Source organism: Terrapene carolina, unplaced genomic scaffold (genome assembly GCF_002925995.2).
Source record: "Terrapene carolina triunguis isolate 2854851 unplaced genomic scaffold, T_m_triunguis-2.0 Scaffold789, whole genome shotgun sequence".
NCBI classification, from domain to species: domain Eukaryota; kingdom Metazoa; phylum Chordata; order Testudines; family Emydidae; genus Terrapene; species Terrapene triunguis.
Genome location: NW_020665140.1, coordinates 8000205 through 8020016, shown reverse-complemented (window position 1 = coordinate 8020016; position 19812 = coordinate 8000205). Strand labels below are relative to the sequence as shown.

At 42.0% G+C, this 19812-nt stretch overlaps 1 protein-coding gene across 2 annotated transcripts in view; it reads left to right on the top strand.

Moving 5' to 3' along the window:
- The first annotated feature begins 6885 nt into the window (after positions 1 to 6885).
- ARHGAP24 (Rho GTPase activating protein 24) overlaps positions 6886 to 19812 on the top strand; it is a 333812-nt gene continuing 320885 nt past the window's right edge. Inside the window, exon 1 of one of the 2 annotated variants that reach the window (XM_024198670.1) lies at positions 6886 to 7256. The gene's annotated coding sequence lies outside the window, so the exon portion shown is untranslated. The remainder of the gene's footprint in view (positions 7257 to 19812) is intronic. The other variant, XM_024198673.2, reaches the window with a different exon arrangement.

Here is a 19812-nt window from a genome sequence, read left to right as displayed (position 1 = left end):
AATTTTACCCATGGTAAGGAAAGCTACTCTCAATGAGAGCATGTAGAGTTCTGACAAAGCAAAACCAGGGTAGCTAACTTCTGCTTCTTAAGAAACTGAGTATTGTTTAGTGTGCATTTTGAAGGTGCACCCTGAGAAGAGATCCTTCTCTACATCTTAGAGTAAACATCACAGGACTTAAGTGTTTTCCCAAAAGTATTTAAAATAAATCTAAGCTGTTGCAGAAATGTAGAATGTGCTTGCTTTATTGACCTCAGTGCATTGCCAGGTGCACCCAATGTATTTATTTCCCACCCCGGCTTTCTTTTTTTGTTATATATATTTTTTTCTCTGTCACTTTCTCTTCCTCATTGTTCCCATATTGCTATGAATAGAGAATGCTGATTGTTAAGAAACAACCCCTGCTGCATTGCACTTTAGATATTTTGTCCTAAATAGGCAAGGACAGTAAAATTTAGCAAAGTAACCTTATGGGAAAACATCAATAAGTAGCGCTTAAGAGCTTCTTTTGTTTGACTTTTAAAACTACTTTACCCCCAAACACAATTTATTAGTGACAATTTGGGACCAATATAATATTGAGTATTTTTGCTCGGTCCTTAAGTTGCCATCTCTTTATGCAATTAATTTAGATGTTGTTTCTTAACCCCACTATAGCTCCCTACAGTATTCTGACTGGGAACTAGAGATCAGCCCTGATGAAAACACTGGCTCACTTCTGAAGGAGAAAACTTGGACAGGGGGAGAGAGGGAGGCATGGGCTTAAGACGGTGCACCCCATTGTGTGGGGCTGAAACCCAGTTATCCAGAGTGGAGGCAGGAAGACTTGCAGGACATAGGAGCCAGAAAGAAACTAGAAATAGGGAAGAAATATATTAATATATTGTTGAGAGTGCTAAGATGGGGTTGGATTCTGGGAGGGAGAGAAATTTAGCCCAAAAGAGACAGCTGGGCTCTAAGGTCCTTTAAGGAGCCAAGAAACTTTCCCAGTACCAACTGAGCCAACCCAATCGTCTCATCTACCCCAGATTGGCAAGGCACCCTGATTTTTCATCATTTACAAAATGTGAGATTCTAAGCACCACCCACCTACTTAAACTCCGGAGGAGTAAGTTGCACAAATTAGCCCCCACTTCACCCTTCCTTAATAAGGCAGCAAACCAGCATCTAGTGTTTGGGGAGAGGATGGATGGTCTTGTCACTAAGGCATAGGTCTAAGAGTGCTGTGTCTCAGGTTTCCTTTGTGACCATGCAGAAAACAAAGCTGCTAAATCCAAATTTAGACACCTATATTAGTGGCCTGTTTTTCCCAAAAAGTTTCTAAGTGACTGTACCTCTGATTTTTGGGACTGCTCATGCGAGTAACTTTATTCACTTTTGTAAGTGTTCACAGCATCTGTCCCCTATGGGAAAGAGTAAAGATTAAGCCACTGTTCAAGATGTCACCCCAACATTTTCAAAGGGATTTCATCTGTGCTTCATCCTTGTCTTGCTGCTGGATGCTAGTGAGTTATTGTTATAAGAGACTATTTATTCAACAAGTTGTAGCTCTGCATCATCCACCCTTGTACCTTTTTTAAGGTTACAGAATGCCTTAGGCACTGGGTATGTCAGACCGATTGCCAGAAGAGAGTTAGGTACAAAATGAATCTATTGCCATGACAGTGAAAATGGGAAATGCCATCTAGTGGGTTCCATGGCTACATAACACACGAGGAAAGTGTGAGATGTTGGCTGTGGTGAATAAAGAGATTTTCCAAAGCAAACAGTGAATTCAATACCTTGTACATCAGTACTAGCAGGCGGGTTGCAGTGTAACATATGCATTCTTGGGCACTGGAACAGGACTCCCTTGAATGGAGAGTTGTGAGCCGATGTGGAAAGTTAGTAGGTATAGAAATAAGCTAGATAAACTACAAGTAATGTTTTTAAAAATGTATATAATGGTCCAGCAGTAGCATAAACCATTCCTGTCAGATGAGAAAACACCAGCAAGATGAGAATTGTACTTTTACAAAATGAAATCCTTACACCATGCTCCCTGGGTTTCTGTGGGTCAAAATTCCTCAGCGTACACCTTTCAGATTTAGTGACAGCCACTCTGACCTTCAGCAGTAAATTTAAAATAAAAATTCTCTTGTGCCCCATGCAATATTAAGGGGGGTGTTTGTGTTTGTGTGTAAGTAACAGCCCAATTCTTATGCCGTTCCAGTGGCACAAAAGGGTCATAAAGCTGCTTTGAAGGGGCATCTGGGGATCCCTGTGGTTGGAGGGAGAGTGACTGGAGTGATTTATGATACTGCAGTTGCCCCAATTTCTTTTGGGAGCTGTTTTGCTCCCCCTCAGCTGCACTGAGGACTAAGCCCGGTGGTGGGCCCAAACCATCAAATTTGAATGCAGATTTCACACTCCAACAGCTTGGATGTGTTCAGATCTGGGAGTTTGGTTCAGCCCATTAAACAGATTGAAATCAGCAGCAATGTTTGCATCCAGATCAAAGGATTAAAAATCCAGCTCTCCTCCATTCCCCAACAATGTTCAGGTCTGTTTAGTTCTGATTTGCGCCCATCTTTAAACATAAAGCAACAAATGACACTGCAGAGTTTCAAGTAATCTTATAAGTCTGAAATATGGGCAAAATCTATCCTGACTCTCATCCCACACAGTCCCATTGAAATAAATAGGGGTGCCTGGGCTGTATGTCATGGCTGGATTCTCACTTACTGTGAATCCTCTCTCTCTCTCATGTGCCATACCACCTTCATTTTAACATGCTGCAGTGCAAGCAAATTTAACCAATTCTCATTTCAGTTAAGGGTGGATGAAGGCTAAAGGTGAACTGAATCAACTAAAAATGCAGGTCCAAAAGCCACATTGTGGTTTTTGAAAGAGGTGAGGTAAGTGTCAAGTTGCCAAACATGGGACCCCCTTTGGATTATCTACCCAGGATTATTTTTTCCTCTTGGTCTTGCTGTACTCTTCCACTGATTGCAGTGTTATGGGTATAATGCTTCACCCCTTCATATATGAAATTAGTTTTGAACATCTCTAGTGAACTTTAAAAAAAACGCTCAGGCTTCAGGATCCTTTCTAATATCTTACACATATCCTTCAATTCCTCCCAGACCTTGTACCCAGATTGGTAGGTGTGTTGTATTTTGACATGGAAAATGGTTTGGGCACCTGCCAGTATCAATGTGGGTTTTTCTTAGCCTGTATCATGCGTTACTTCCAGTTTTGTCAATGGTCCTTGACTGTGGAAATGCTAATATTCATGTCTGCTTCTTATTGCTAATGAATGACTTGATGATTATGATGTACGTTTATAAGACATTTCCCACAATGAAGGATTCCAAAGCACCTCACAAAGTGGTTTATAAATAGGCATTGCTTTGTCATCCTCTGAAATTCAGGGTTGCAAGATGACATTGATTAACAGTGCATGGCAGCATTGTTAGAACAAGTAACAATGGCAAACAGCCACCACTATATAAAACGTAATAAAGAAGGAAACCCAACCACAAAAGCTCTCTCTGCCATTGATTGTTATGTATTAGCACCTGGATTTGATGGGATATGCATGTTTTACAGTAAATATTTTTTTCCAAATGAGCACCTGCCTTCAGAACTAGCAGCAGCAACCTGCTTCCTTCTAGTGCCACATGTATAAATGAGGCTGGCACAGTATCTATTGGAGCTATATTTACTCGTTATTGACACTAAAAGTTCCATTTTACTCTCTTGCTTGTTTTCTGCCTCTGTATTTAGGAAGTACGTTGTGTCCCTTGCCTTTCTCAGGAACTGGAAATGTCTGGGGTTATACTACTTTTAACGGCAGAACAGTAGTTTCCTATCAGTTAAACAAGAGAACTTGTATGTTAATGTGGTGCTCTCATTCAAATAAATGAAAAACAGAGAGTTGTGGGGATGTGACCGAAGAGCCCCCCCTCTAGTTTTTGTACAATGCTGATTGTTGTGATCCATAATCTAAAGCTCCCATATGCACCAGCACCTCATTGGAGCAGGCAAGTTTCTTGATGGTGGAGGGCCTCCCAGCCCATTTAAAATGTTTCTTTTAGTATGTCATTCTGGCTGCTCTCCCTGTGAGGTTGCATTTGGCAGCTAACCAAGCCTAAGGCAAGCACAGGTCTCCTGCTGTGCCCACGTTTAATCTCATCCTTTCCCTCCCCATCTAGAATGTTTACATGTTCTGTTTCTCTCTGTCTCCGCCTCCAGCTTGTTAGGCACCAAAGTCGCATCTTCTAAAGGTGATGCTGACACTACCTCAACAAGGCACCGTCCCTCCTGGAACTTCTGTGCTAGCCAGGAGAATGTGCTAACACCTTTACGCTGGGTGCAGCATGCCCTTCCACTAGCAGCCAGCCAAACCTGCTAGCATAGTATCTGTGCGTGGAAGGGAGGTGGTAAAGAGTAGTTCCATGGCTCTGCTTCCTCCTTGCTTCATGTGGAGTGGCTTGTTTCCCAGGGGTTGCTAGCAGGGAACAGCCCCCGGGCTCAGGGGAATTGAAGGGGTCCTTGTTTTTGGCGAGCTCCTGCACAAGGGGATAGCTTTTTGTGCATTCCCTCTCCTCTTGTGTACCTAGGCAAGGGCTGGCCACAGTCTGATACAATGTCAATCCTTCTCCCAGGATTAGTGAGAGGCAGAGTTGAGATTTGGTTCTGTCTGGATAATTAACCACCTTTCAGATGCATATCTGAATCTTCCTTTATTAAAATAATAGCAATAAAAATCCCTATTACAATATTCAGCAATATATGGAATAATTGCCCCAAACTGCTGTGTCAATATTGTAAGCTGCAGTGTTTTGGCTCAGTAATGTAATATATATTTTTAATTGTTTTCAGAACATTTACTAAATCAAAACCTTCTCAATTTGCAGAATTGGCTTGGAAATCCTGTGAAAATTATTCCAGTTCCAATATTTCCTGGGAGGTTCTTGTAGTTCTCATAATATTTAAATACTGCCTTCTTCACTTAGAACTGGAACTAGTCAGCATGGAGGTGCGAGAAATAGTCTGGGGGAGGAAGAGTCATTATATGAACACCTCTGAATCTGCAATAGTTAGATACAAATATTTGAATCAAGTTTATATGTAATCTAAATCAGTTTTCCTATCTTTTGCCTGGATTCCTCATCTGAAGTAAGCAGAAATGCACCCAGATCCTTTGTATGTTAAGTGGCACTTAACTAACTATATGCTCTTAACTTACACAGTAAACAGAACTCTCCACTGACTTGAATGGGGAGTTTTGTTTGTTTCTTAAAATGGTTTCTTACAGTTCTTTATCCCTAGTATAAGATTATTTATTACCACAATACAATATCAAAAACGATATTGCTCCACACAGGAATCTGGGAGAAGAGATCTAGTCTCTGACTGGAATTTTGTGCTTCATCTGCTACAATAACTGATTAGCAGTTATAATTTTCCAGCTAAAGTCATACTTCCCCACCAGATCTGTATGATGGGGTGAGATGTGTTGGCATTGAGCGGTATGATGGAAGGCAAGAATTACAAGTCACTTCCCTTTGTGAATGTGGGAAAAAGAGAACACTGCAGTCTGCCTGAGACACACTCCCAAATAGTCACTGAGTCAGTTGGTGTCCCAACGAATTTAGAAGACAGACTATTGTGTAATTCAGATGGTGAATAACTCTTTTAACAATTCTGCCTTCAGTTACATAGATATGTTTCAAATAGAAAATGATGAGTTACATCCATGTAACTCAAGGTAGAATTGGGCCTTTAGAATAAGTGCAGCACTCACCTTCAAACCACTCTACCAACGTTAATTCTGAGGACACCTCTTTCAGGCAGGCAAACCGTAATATTTCCCTATTTCTTTTTCTTAAAGAGATGGAGAAATCGAGGCAGAGAGGTAAAGGCCAAAAACTTAATGGGAACTGTAGGTGCTAAGCAAGGCCTGGCCATTTTAAGTCCCTAAATATGGATTTAGTTATCTAAATAACAGAAAAAAAATTGCCCTAAGTAGTCTTCTCTGGGCTCCAGATGGACTCTGTGTCAGACCCAGGGTCAGTTTGTGATTATCTCCTGTGCATACCCCAGTAGAATTTTTCCTTTTCTTGAGGAAACCCACAATTTACTGTATGTGTAATGTGCTAGGTGCTCCCACAGGTCTCTTGAGGTCATATTAGTGAGAGAAGCTGAAGCGCACTCCTGTGAGGCAAGCAGTCTGAGACATTTGATTTATTTATTTATTTATTTATTTTTTAGTGTCTGGCTGCTTGAGTTAACTATAGAACATGGTAATCCCCTCTGTGTGTCATCCTCAGAGCTGTAACTCCCTTCTTCATGAAAATAGCTCCAATTAAAACAAAGCAAAATGATTTTTTGTAATGACTTAAAATAAATAGAACAGAGCTGAAAATGTTTGGTGAAGATCAGTAATGAACGTAGAGGTTACATGATTTTATAAACAAGCCTGATGCTAGAAGTGATGATACAAGATGATGTGGAATTGAAAAGTAATACTTTGCAAAGCACGATGTCAGGAGGCATTCAGGTAAGTTGAGCAGGTTGCTTTCATTAACAGGATGAGATTCATGGACCAGGACACTCAGCAGCCAGCAGTGAGTGTAGTTAAACAGTTAATGATCAGTATGTTAAGAAGCTTGTCGCAGCTGATGGTGCAGTGTCAATCAGGGTTCCAGAGATATCTGAGAAGTGAGCTGTGTGGCTAGGAAGGGATCCTCTCCGACTCAGTAGTAGTGCTGCTGGTGTGTTTCAGGGCAGCCAGTTGCCAATGAAATCTGAAACCTAAGGCTGCGTCTGAGGGCTGGCCTTGCTAGGTTGTTCCAGCCTCCTGTACTGTATATTTACACATCCATGCACACAATCACTCTTTTTCTAACTTTCTGGACTACTCCTTGTGTGACTGCTAGGATTTCTCAAGTACATGGGGTGGTAGTGCAGTGCTTCTGAGTTAAAGTAACGCAGTCCTCAGGGACTGAGTCTGCAGATGGTCTGAGCATTCAAGAGAGAGAGAGAAGAGGAAATTTTTTTTCATTGCAGTGACAACTTAGTTTAGCACCACTGTATTTCCTCTCTGAAACTGCCTTGTGAAGCTACCACGTTTATGGGTCTGAATATTTCCCCCACTTGTGGGAAGTAGAGTGCTTGATTTTGGTTTTTTTCTCCTTTCTTGTTCACCCGGGTGGAGTGGTTTTCTGGAGCTGCTGGTGATCTGGATCAGCGCTGCAGTTGGAAGCAGGGTAGGTGGAATTAAAGTGGTGTTTGTGACAAAACTGTGGAGAAGGGTACATTCTTTTGACAGGACAAACTCTGACTGCAGACCAGGAAGCCACAGCAGCAGTGACAATGCTGTTCTTGTCTTGGAGAGGGAGGCAGCTCCGAGGAGTCTGTTCTGTGCCGCTATTTCTTTAATTACAAACTTTGTCACAATGTTCCTTTTTTATTTCTTCCAGGGATAAAGATAGAATATTCTGTCATCTAACTACAGATTAAAAAAATAAAAATAAAGGCTCTTTGTGTGTTCTGAAATTCCCATGTTAATATTCATCTTCAGATTTGTAATAGTTCTCTTTGCATGTTCCTCTTTGGTATAAATGTCTGGAGTTCAACTTTCCTAGATAACAGGGCAGAATTTGTAATAAGTGCTTTGATTGTAATCACCAAAGAGTTAGGAAATCTTTAGTGGGTTTTAAAGCCACCCAAGTGGTTTTGTGCTTAAGATAAGAGAGCTGCGGAAATTGTGGATTTTTTTGTCCCCTCTTTTGAACTTGTATACAATATTTCTCTCTTGTATCTCAGAAATATGGATATATGCTTGCAGAATTTTGGGTTCTCTTTTTAAAACAAATCTTAAATAGGATTTCTAGTATAAGATAGTTACTGTGTACTGTGAGTTGTTGTCAGATACATCACTAGATATTGACTAGAAATAAACAGCATGATCCTTTTTAGGCACAAATGCCAATATATCATACATACGTAGGAAAAGCGTCCAGATTAATCCACTGTGTAACCACAGTGACTTCAATGGGGCTAAATTTACCTAGATATGATAGATGAATTCAAAACATCATTATTAGGGTAACTTCTTTTGCTGTGGTATTAGGTACAGTATCTTGTCCTAATAAGAGACATTACTTTTATCCAAGTTTCAGGAGGAATTGATTTATGTTGGGTCTCTTGTATTAAGAAATGAGAGAGGGGGATTGATCCATAAACAGAACAAGGCATGCTGCCCTCACTAAGACAAGCTGATTGTAAACTTGTGGTATGTACAGATAAGTACAAAGTATTACCAAAAAGCAATATGTGCGTGCCCGTAATTAAAAGCAGAGGTAGATGGAGAGAGAGAGATTGAGTGAAGTCCTTATCCCTAGCTCCCCCTGAAATTCAGATGCTATGCTGTGGAGTCGTTTTTGTTGTTGCAATAGGCATTGTATGGCACGATACAATGAGTTTAGAGACAAAAACTAAAATGGGCTTACAAGTTCCCTTTTTTTGTGGCTGGCGTCTTGTTCGTGTGCTTTAATTGCCTGTTTGTTTCTTCCTTGAATGCTGCTGTCTCACTTCAGAGTTGTTTTCTTTTCTTGCAGCTCATCTCCTCCTATAAAGTTACACAGGGATAGGTTGGGGTTTAAGTGGGTGCCCACCCAGAGAAGCCAGCCCAAGGACAGTAGTGAAAGAGTCCTAGCTACCAGCTTTCCTCTCTCCCTCCCTTTGCACAGAGAGAGTACGTCACCAGATGATTTCTGGCTTCAGGAGGATGCTGCAGGGCATTACTTCTAAAATCTGGACTTCTCTGTGGCTGCAGGTTCAAATCCTGCTGTGCCACTGGCCCTGTAGCTCAGCTCACTTCTCATTGGCTTTTTGTCCTTTGCTAGGAAGATGAAGCTCACAGAGTTAGATGCAGGAGGAAATAAGACCTCTTAGAGGTAATTGCTGCAAAACTAACAGGGTGAACTCTCGATAAGATCATGTCTGTAGGAGCATCAACAACAAAACACAGCTACAAAACACACACAGCTTTCAAGGACTTTCATCTACCATGGTTTTATACAATACATTATCTTAAATACACTAGGGAAAAAATGGGATGTGTAGATGAGTCATAGCAGGTGGCACAAAAGTGGTTTGCATCCTATTACTGTTTTTTACTTTAGGCTGTTTGGTGTTTACTACCAGCATCCTTATTTATTTCTACTGTGACCTACTGGCCTTTTGAAGTACATGTTATCCCCAGATCTGGTATGTTTTTCTGTGACATGAATAAGAAAGCATTGCTGGTTCAGACTGTGTCTAGCATTTTCACTATAGTACCAGCTTGGCATTTCAGTGCTCTAAACCAGTGGCTCTTAACCTTTCCAGACTACTGTACCTCTTGTAGGAGTCTGATTTGTCTTGTGTACCCCAAGTTTCACCTCACTTAAAAAACTACTGTCTTGCAAAATCAGACATAAAAATACAAAATCACAGCACACTATTACTGAAACATGCTTATTTTCTCATATTTACCATATAATAAATGAATTGAAATATAAATATTGTACTTACATTTCAGTATATAGAGCAGTATAGACAAGTCATTGTCTGTATGAAATTTTAGTTTGAACTGACTTTGCTTTTTATGTAGCCTGTTGTAAAACTAGGCAAATATCCAGATGAGTTGATGTACCCTCTGGAAGACCTCTGTGTACCCCTAGGGGTACGCATACCCCTGGTTGAGAACCACTTCCCTAAACCCCGTTGCAGTTGAGTGTGATCCATTAGTTTTCCATCAGGAAAAGTAATGCTCTCTCGTCTTTTCACTTCTCTATGTATGTTTTTGTCATTCACTGTATGATATTTCTGTCTTTGGGTAATGCTCAATGCTGCAAGCAGAACAGGTGGTTGATACTGCTTTACCATAGAGAAGCACATGGGCATTTAAAGAAATCCATAAGGCTATCATGTCAGTCTTCGGAGGGGCAGAAGGTTGCAATGACTGTAGAATCTGAAGTATCTCTTCAATCATACTTCATAGCAGAAAGACAGCAGAGACTGCAAATGAACATATACCTCCTTCATATGTATTTTGATGCCTTGGTTAAAGAAACACAAAATACTAGTGCTGTTTTTAGAATGGCTTTTGATTGTGGAGTCTAGGGAAAGTAAAGTGTGTGTGTGTGTGTGTGTGTGTGTGTGTTGGGGTAGGGTGCAGCAATGCCAGGTCACCCTGTCACACATCCTGAAATCTCTTTTTTCTTTTGTTTTGTTGAAAAAAGGAGTTTTCTTAGTGCTCCTCAAAGTTGTTGAATTTACAGCCCTGAAAAACCAAAGCTTTTCTTATCTTTAGAGCAGGCATAGCAGATGGTGACAGCTCAAGCTTCCCCAGCACAAAACAAAAGAGCCTCAACTCTGACCTGGAGGGACCTACTGAAGCCCCGATCTTCTAAGTAACTCTATGCTGGCAAACCTCCACCTTCCTTCCACCTCCTGTCCCCCACACATCTGCAAAGAGCCTTCTGGAAGTAATTGAGGTTCTGTTTTGGGGACTTTTCTGCAGAGAGCTCCTGGAAGGATCAGGGCCTTTGTTTCCAAGTGCATTAATTTCTTGGCTTCTTTTCTAATATTGCCACTAAGTTTTGTGCTAAGGACACTTGCCTTCGTTGAACTGAAACAGGGAACTATTTCACAGAGATTTATAGATTATAAGGCCAGGAGGGACCCTTGTGAGCTTCTAGTCTGACCTGCCATCCTGTATAATACAAACATCCAATTGTTATTTAAAAATTTTCAGTGAAGGAGAACCCATTATGACACTGGGTAAGATGTTCCAATGGTTAATTACCGTTACTGTTAAAAATGTGTGCCATCTGTCTAGTCTGAATTTGTTTAGCTTCAACTACCAGCCTTTGAATCTTGTTATATCTTTGGCTACTAGATTGAAGAGCCTTCAGCTATCAAATTTCTGTTCCTTTTGTGGGTACTTACAGACCAGTGGTCTCCGACCTTTTTACGCACAGGATCACTTTTTGAATTTAAGGGCAACCCAGGATCTACCTCGCCCCTTCCCCAAGGTCCCGTCCCTTCCCCAAAGCCCTGCCCACTCACTCCATCCCGCCCCCTTTCCGTTGCTCGCTCTCCCCCACCCTCACTCACTTTCACCACGCTAAAGTAGGGGGTTGAGGTTCGGGAGGTAGTGTGGAGTCTGGGCTGGGGCCAAGGGGTTTGCAGTGTGGGAGGGGGCTCCAGGCTGAGCCTGGGGCAGGGGGTTGGGATGCAGGAGGGGGCAAAGGGTGCAAGCTCTGGGAGGGAGTTTGGGTGAAGGAGGGGGCTCCGAGCTGGGGAAGAGTGTTGGGGTGCAGGAGGGTGTGCAGAGTACTGGCTCTGGGAGGGGAGGTCAGGGCTGGGGCAGGGTTCAGGGTGCAGGAGGGGGGTATGGGGTGCTGGCTCCGGGAGGGGGCTCAGGGCTGGGGGTTGGGGTGCGACCTCCCGCCAGGCGGCACTTACCTTGGGCGGCTCCCAGTCAGTAGTGCAGTGAGGCTAAGGCAGGCTCCCTGCCTACTCTGGCCCCATGCTGCTCCTGAAAGGGGCCAACATGCCCCTGGGGGGTGGGCGGGGGGCATGTGGCTCTGGATGCTGCCCCTCTCTGCAAGCACTATCCCTGCAGCTCCCATTGGCCACAGCTCCCCGTTCCCGGCCAATGGGAGCTGCGGGGGCGGTGCTTGCAGGTGGGAGCAACACACAGAGGGAGACCCCTACCCCTCGGGCTGCAGGGCAGCCCCACTGTGCCACCAGAGATCGCGATCGACTGGGAGATTCTCTAGGATCGACCAGTCGATTGCGATCGACTGGTTGGTGACCACTGTTATAGACTGTGATCAAGTCACCTTCTCTTTGGTAAGCTGAATAGATTGAGCTCCGTAAATCTTTCAGTCTAAGACCTGTTTTCCAGTCCTGGAATGATTCTGATGGCTCTTCTCTGAAAGAGCTTCTTGCAGTATTCCAATAGCAGTTGCACCAAATACAGAATGGTAATCAACATAACCTCCTTATTCCGACTGGAGATTTTCATTTATACATCCAAGGATCACATTAACCCTTTTGGCCACAACATTGCACAGGGAGCTCATGTTCAACTAATGATCCACCCAGACTTCCAAATCTTTTTTAGTGTCAGTGCTTCCTAGGCCAAGTTTGGCCTGGATTTGTGGTTCACAGATGTAGGATTTTATTTGGCTTTACTAAAACGTATAATGCTTGCTTGGCCCCAGGTTAGTAAGTGATTCATTTTGCTCGGTATTGGTGAGCTGTTCTCCTCATCATTTACCACTCCCTCAATCTTTGTGTCAGCTGCAAATTTGATCAGTAGTGATTTTTCCCCCCTCTGGGTCATTGATAAAAATGTTAAATAGTGTAGAGCCAAGAACCGACCTCTGCGGGAGCCCACTAGAAACACCCTGTTCAGTGATGATTCCCCATTTACAATTACATTTTGAGTCCTACAAAATCAACAATGTCATTAAATGGTACCATTCTAGCTTCTTAATCAAAATGTTGTATGGTATCAAGTCAAATGCCTTACACAAGTTTAAGTATATTACTTCAACACTGTTCGCTTTTATCTACAAAATTTGTAATCTCATCAAAATAAACATCTTGTTAGTTTGACAGGGCCTTATATACTCCATGGCATAATAGGACTAAATTCCACAACAGCAGCAACACATTTCTATGGCAACGTTCATTTATTCTCTTGTCATGAAGTACCCTTCATGCCTCCTTCCTTAGCCCCATACAGTTATGGGTCATAGCTGACCAATTTAATTGGCATAACCTTCGGCTGAATATTTTTGATGGAAAATTTTCAAGGCTGGGTTGCTTTTTCTTCTATGCTGTCCAACTCAGTAGGACTTGGTTCCTGTAGCTCAGAACCAGGTAAGGGGATGCGTCAGCAGCTCATCTCCCTGGCTATCTGGGCCTCAGATTCTGCACTGTTCTCTGGGTTTCTCAGCATCTTCTTTTGGGTCCCCTCAGTTCCTGGTTGCCTGCTGCACTCCAGCTCTGGCTCTTTCACCACTGGCAGCATAGCTGTGTGGAACAGTGCAGGGTGCATGCACTCTAATCAAAGTGGCTTCTGCTTTTGGGAAAACTGAGCAGCAAAAGTCAAAGGTAGGTAGGTCCCGGTAGGCAGGGAACCAAAACAAATGTAAAATGGTGAATTCTGGAGCAGATATGTGTTTGTTCTGGGGCATCTTGAAAATTGCCAAATTATGCAGTAACAGAATTGCAGAATCTACAGGGCTCTGATTGAAACAAATCAGGCAGTTTACCTCTCTCAAAGCTATTGTTTCAGGCCCTCTGCAGACTCAGGCAAAGATCACTGCATCAGTTTGCATTCTGCGTTTCCAAGATTATCTCCCCAATCATAATGGCCAGAAATACATATATTCTAAAAAAGCTGAGATTCTAGAGCATTAATTCTTCAACAAGGGGTGAATTCTATGGCACTTGCCACAGCTGTGGAATTGTGGAATATACGAAATCCTGCACGCGGGCCACTGAGCAGCCATCGGATGGTAAAGATAAATCAATACAACATGGGCTGTTGTATTTGGAAACTTGGATGTCACAACTGCTTCCTTTAGTTCCCCTAATGCTTTTTCAAAACTTGGAATCAGTGGACTGCCCCCAGCATCTTCAGAACAGGGAACATTGTACTGATAGGGAAGTGTGACCAGTCAAACACAGGAATGTATAAAAACAAATAAAATTCACCCCTGCATGTGGTGGTGCTGACAAAAAGGCCAAAATAGCAGTATTTTGTTTTCTTTAAAACGTCTAAGGAGATGGCAGCTTATTTTTTGTCCTATTGGGAGAGAGACCCTGACCACTACCTGGCTCCATCCAGGTCTCTCCCTGGCTGTGGCTTTTAAGTCTCTCTTTCCAGGGTAGGTTATGTTACCCAGCTTGCCCCACTCCCCTGGTTCTGAGAGGGAGGGGCTGACTGGACCCACAAGGAGTCAGGGTGGTTCCTCACCTGGGAGAGAAGAGGGCAGCCCCAGCCCACCCTATTCACTGTGGCCTAATCTTGGGCCCTGAACCCAGCATTCTGGGTTTTCCCTTAACTGTCCTGCTGCAACCACTTCTTCTCTCTGTTACCACATCCCCAGTCATATGCAGGTCGTACAGGAAACCTAAAACAGAGTAGAATGGGCCTGAGAGTTGTCCATTGTCAGTACATCCTGACTAAGGGAGGGTAAATCAGTCTACTCTAATAAACATTCTGTGTGTTTTCAGCCAACTGCTAAAGGATTTTCCAGCAATCTACAAATGTATACAACATATTGCTGCTCTTGTACAGGAGTACAGTTAAGAGATGAACCCTGCAGAGACAAAGGGCTGGATTCTAATTGAACTAGAACTTCTTACTGCACAGCTGGCATTTAGCAAACCGTAATATGACCGAAAAAGATAAGTTCTTCTTCTATGTCCTATGTGTGGGACATCAGCTGGGATAGAGCCCGCTGCTTGCTTACAGCTAGCAAAGCTGGTCCTCTTAGGTCAGGTGATACAAACGTGCTTTTACTGTTAAAGATTCCAAGCTCAGTCCCAACTAATGACCATAATGTGTTTGTATGTATGTGGTCATGGATTGTTTTATTAGTGTGTAGTGGCATATTCACCATAGATACGTGTTTAGAAAAAGATTGAAATGTGTGATCCACCTGGACCGGTGGAAAGCAGGCCTGGCCCTGCAGAAGTGTAACCCATGCCTGCTTGGTGTGGTCACATGTCCCCCTCTAATGGCACCTAGATCAGCCAGAGCTTGATGAGCCTGTTACAGCCTTGGCTACTAGACGCATGTCTTTTAGCTCATGCAGTAGAGGCTCATGCATTAAGCTCCAGAGGTCTCAGGTTTTATCCAGGCTGCCGCTGACCAGGATCTGTTGGCATTACAGAAGCAGTGGAAAGCAAGCCTAAGGCTGATTTAAGTGGCTGTGCTGTATCCACCTTCACAGCCTGTAGCATAGAGGACATGGTGGTGGAAAGAGGTTGTGACTGGAGCACCTCTCTGGAGGGCCACTTTGGAGGGCCATTGCAGCCAGATGTTACTTAAAGCAGCCTGAGGCTACTCTAAGTTGCTTGAAATACCAGATCACCTAAAGAATGGGGAGCGACATAAAGATGGGAAAATGTCACCTTTGCCTCCTCTTCTTCAAGTCCTGCACTGAATTCAGTTTAGCTGGACCTGAGAATGGGGCCCTATATTTCTAATTCTAGCACTAGGCTGAGGGTTAATTTACTTTGTTTATAAAAAAAATTCAGAAAATTGGTGAATTAAAAAAAATCCTCCAACCGTTAGAGCTTTGCATGCCATGATACCACCAGGATCTTGTTAGCACTATTATGGTGTGTATTTAGGACTGGCTATTTTAATTTAGTTAATTATTGTTGTAAGGTGTTGCTAGTCATATCTACCTGAACTACTTGGTCTATGACCAAGAGATAAAAAAATTACCTATTGGTGAATAGCCCAGAACAGGATAAAACAAACATCTAAAACTTCCTGTTTGAACACACTGTATACTCGTATTGCTGTGACAAGTATGTGAATGCTGGAGTAACTGTGAGTTAAATTACAGCTTATGAATATTTTTTTAATTGATATGTTGATTGATATTGATTGCAGCACTGCTTAATGATCAGAGTATTGTTTTGGAAAGTGTGCTGTGTAGTGTGTGTGTGTGTGAGAGAGAGAGAGAGAAAATTAAGCCTTTACTTCTCTTCTGAGAGAACAAGATCAAAATCAAGTCTTGCATGCATGGATGGTCACTGGGGTTATCCACTGTAAAGTGGTTTTTAAAAACAAAAAACCTGCACAGTGGAAAGAAACCTTGATGCTGGCAGTTTGCAATATTTGTGCAGCTGTTCCCACAGCTCTGTCTTAACTCTCACTCTCAGCCCCAAGAAACAAGTAAATGGATGGCTGTGGAGGGGAAGACATTTCTTTGCAGGGCCTGACTGGAGCAGACTCAGGAGAAACAAACTATGCCTTACAGTCAATGAATTGTAAAATACAAAGTTAAATAAGAATTCATAGCACAGTTTTTAGTACTTGCAAGTTTTAAGACTGGGTTTGCTTTGTCTTGAGCAGGAATAAATGAGATTCTGGCAAAACACTTTAAAAATGGGTGCCTGGCTTTAAAGTGTGATTATAATCATTGTGAATCTTTAAGAAGGATATTGTTGGATTCCATGCCTATTCTACTTCAATGACTTCCAGGTCAAATTTTCTTAGTTTAAAAGGTAATGGAAAAAGTCCAACCCTACAAACTCAATCAGACAGTCAAAGGGAGTACATTCTGGCTTATGTAACGTGACCAATAATAAGATTCTGGAGTCCAAACATAGTAGCTAGGGCCCTGGTATGTGAGTAACTGGGTGCAAGGTTGGGATTTAATTTTATTTTTGATATTTGAGGCAGAATGGAATCTAGCTTGTTCTGTCATAACTTCATCTGCATATCTTTTTTCCTCAGTAAATACAGATGTATAAAGCAAGCAAATATAACTCAGAAACACAGGATACTCATATGTTGGGTGGTGCTATTTTTATATAGTTATATTTCTGATATCTGCACTTTAAATTAATAATCTTAATATGATTTAACTTAGATTTAATTACGCGGTTATTACAAGCTGAATTAGTCATTGCTGATTATTTATTGCAGTGTAAAATTAAGTCCTAGATGTTAGTTAGCACTGTACAAGTATGGCAATGGTCCTCCTTACAAAGTGCCTCTAACCTAGTTCAGGTTTGTATTAAAAAGGGGTTCCAGCTAAAACAGCTTCTAGCATGACATGGTAATACCATACTAGAAGCAAATTTTAAAATTTGGTTTTAATATGTCTATAAGAACATATAGTATTGCACTTCAAAAAATGTTTGGTTTAATTTATCTTGCAATATCAGTATTGCCAACACCGATGATTTTATTGCAACTTTCATGATATTTGATATATTTCTTAAAGCCCCAGCTCCTGGAGTTATGATACGTGAGAATCTCGTCTCTCTCTCTCTCTCTCTCGCTCTCTCTCTCGCTCTCTTTTTTAGCAATAAATTTCTAGTTGCTGTGGTTTTTAGAGGGAAGTTTGAAATCATGAACCCTAAAAGCTCAAAACTCTGAAGGCGAAAGAAAGGAATCTAACATTTATGATTTTTTTTAGCCAGTCTCATGACTTTTGAATAGTTGGGTCTGATACTGCTGGAACTTGGTAAATGTCCCTATAGAAGATAAAAAAGTGGACTATTGCAACTAGGTCATATTATGTAAGGATCTGATCCTGCAAGGTTCAGAGTGCCACCAACTCCCATTTGCATCAGCTTGGAGTTAAAAATATGCACCTCCCAGGAGACCACAGCACCAGCAGAGTTGTGCCCGCTGGCTTCACAGTTCAGAAACACATGTTGGGTGATATATTTAAAGCTTGCATGTTTGTATACACTTAGATGTATGATAAGCTTTGTCAGGTTTCTTTCCTAAGGGATGTTAATGTGTGAACAGCAAGAAATTGAGAAATCATCATATATAGAGGGCTCTTATTTTATTTCTATGCAAAATAAACTTTGGGTTAGAGTAAACGGATATACAGTAAAAGCTGTGTTATCCGGCATTTTACCAACCGGAAAGTTCTAGAAACTGGCATTTCTGATATCTCCCAATGCAAATCTTCAATAGGGTTGCCAGGTGTCCGGTTTTTGACCAGACTGTCTGGTCAAAAAACTCTGGTCAGCACTGCTGACGGGGACATTAAATGTCCAGTTGATGCAGGGTTGGCAGGCTCCCTACCTGGCTCTGCGTGGCTCCCCAGAAGCGGCAACATGTCCATGCTGCTCCTAGGTGGAGGAACGGCCATGGGGGCTCGGTGTGCTGCCCCCGCTCCACCCCACGTACTGGCTCTGCAGCTCCCGTTGGACGGGAACCGTGGCCCGTGGGCGCTGCGGGGGCGGCGCCTGCGGGCAGAGGCAGTGCACAGAGCCGTCTGGCCGTCCTTCTGCCTAGGAGCTGAGGGACATGTTGCCGATTGCGGGGAGCTGCCTGAGGGGAGCGCAGCCTGGATCCAGCACCCCGAAACCGCTCCTGTGGCAGAATCCCCTGTCTCAAGTCCCGTTCTGCACCCAGACTCCCTCCCAGAGCCCGTGCCTGCACCCCCTCCCGCACCCATTGGTAAGTATAACTCTTAGTTAACTGGAATTTTTGATTAACCGGCACCCTCAATTCTCTCAACATGCCGGATAACAAAGCTTTTACTGTAAATGGGTAATATCCTTCCCCCACTCTTGACATATGCTGTGCACAATGGATATTGCCCAGACTCATCCCGCCATGTCCCTGGGCTTCACTTTTGAAATCCATGGGTATATGTAAAACCTAATGATCTTTATTATGTATTTTTAATTAACTAACTAAATATTAGGGTAAGACTGTGTTTACAAACATGGGCCCTAATCTTACAGCTGACTTTGCAAATGTGCCAGGGACAGATGTAGAGAGGCAATCCAACCCCAAATGAGTAGGTTAGGAGCATTTGATATGTATAAATAGAGGAGGCAGAATTTGACTTTTATTTTTTATATAATTTCAATGGATTACAGATATTTTAAAGCATTTTTTCAGTTTTAAATTTTCAAGTTCCATGAAATTATGGGACGGGTCAGGTAATTATTTAATGACAGATGCTGAGATTCAAAAAGTTAAAGCTTCATAACCATTAAAATATAAATGGTCAACATCACATGTCAAAATATACAAAGTAAATATCCTTAAATGAAACTCTAAGTTCTCAAGCGGCATTTTTTCTTTCTTTGCCTATCTTTTTAAATGGAATTATTTTTCGTCGGTTTTTGTGTGTACGGGGAAATCAACATTTACTGATAAAAATCTAACTCTTCCATGTCTACACATAAAGTGTTACCCAACTTTGTCTTAAGAGAGAAGAAATCATCCACACCAAATTCATATCTCTCTCACAGATTAGATCAGTGGTTCTCAACCAGGGGTACACATACCCCTGGGAGTTACGCAGTGGTATTCCAGGGGGTACATCAACTCATCTAGATATTTGCCTAGTTTTACAACAGGCTACATAAAAGGCACTAACGAAGTCAGTACCAACTAAAATTTCATACAGACAGTGAGTTGTTTATACTGTTCTGTATACTATACACTGAAATGTAAATACAATATTTATATTCCAAGTCATTTATTTTATAATTATATAAAATATAATTATAAAGTAAGCAATTTTTCAGTAATAGTGTGGCTGTGACACTTTTGTATTTTTATGTCTGATTTTGTAAGCAAGTAGTTGTTAAGTGAGGTGAAATGTGGGGTACGCAAGACAAATCAGACTCCTGAAAGGGGTACCGTAGTCTGGAAAGGTTGAGAACCACTGCATTAGATCACTTTCTGTTTTTGGTAACTCTTTACAGTAATGAGCTAAGCATTAATTTCTTTGACATTTCTGGTAATAACACTAACCCTGAAGAATTTACTGGATATGAATGTGAATGTCATAAACACTTCTGCCGGATTCTCACAGTAATTCAACTTTAAAGACAGCCAACTTATTACAAAGAGCTATCACCTTCTGTAACAATTCTTAACACTCTGCCCTTTGTCGTGGTTAGCAGGGATCTTGTAACAGGGAGAAACCAGTGTTAATCATTTTAAGCTTTGCATTTGTCAGACAAATCATTTTGTTAGATGTGAGGGGAATAAGCAGGGAGAAGGAGGTGTGTGGCTGGTTGTGC